General features: G+C 59.8%; 1 long non-coding RNA gene across 1 annotated transcript in view; it reads left to right on the top strand.

The window, feature by feature from the left end:
• LOC109309274 overlaps window positions 1-355 on the top strand; it is a 9,921-nt gene extending 9,566 nt beyond the window's left edge. Inside the window, exon 3 of the long non-coding RNA XR_002100873.1 lies at window positions 222-355. This is a non-coding gene — a long non-coding RNA (uncharacterized LOC109309274). The remainder of the gene's footprint in view (window positions 1-221) is intronic.
• Window positions 356-726: the final 371 nt, after the last annotated feature.

Here is a 726-nt window from a genome sequence, read left to right as displayed (position 1 = left end):
CCAGGAAGACGATGTCCACTGCTACCCCTGCATCTAAGGATTTGGTGATCTGGTCACAGAAGGCCACCAGGTTGGTCTGACAGGACCTGCCGCTAATGAACCCGTGTTGGTTGTCCCTAAGCATTTCAACACCCAAAACACCGAATCCAAATCAGAATGGGACACCAAGAAAAAGCTCCAAAACTAAACAAAAGCATCCAAAACATTTCAGAAAATTTCAGTTTCAGAGCCCGGCTTGCAGGAAAACGGAAACTATGAAGAGGGAGGGGGAAGAGGGAGCACGGACTGCTCTGATGTTGAGATCTGGAGCTGGCCACTGTCTGCGATCTGCCCCTGATCTGCCCCTTCCGATCCCAGTGCTCTGGGGGAGGGACGGCAGCCTGCTGTCATCCCGCGTGCAGATCCGGGAGCCTGCGTCCCCTGAGAGGAGTCTGGCACAGCCCCGCAGCCCTCCCCGGGGGTACAGCTCCCCGGATCTGCATGCAGGATGCCAGGATACTGCAGCTGCCGGCTGGGGCCAGTGCCACCACCCGAGTCTGTTCGACACAGCCCGCGCCAAGTGCTAGAAAGAACCCAGTGCTGGCGCTGGCACTGGCCCCAGCCGGCAGCTGCAGCTTGCTGCCATCCTGCGCACAGTTCTGGGGGCCTGCACCACCCGGGAAGAGTCTGGCACAGCCCTGCAGCCCTCCCAGGGGGAGCGGACCCCCAGATCTGCAGGCAGGATGA

This window comes from Crocodylus porosus, unplaced genomic scaffold, assembly GCF_001723895.1.
Source record: "Crocodylus porosus isolate Cpor-Errol unplaced genomic scaffold, CroPor_comp1, whole genome shotgun sequence".
NCBI classification, from domain to species: domain Eukaryota; kingdom Metazoa; phylum Chordata; order Crocodylia; family Crocodylidae; genus Crocodylus; species Crocodylus porosus.
The sequence above is the reverse complement of the archived record's forward strand: the minus strand, read 5'-3'. Positions and strand labels throughout refer to the sequence as shown.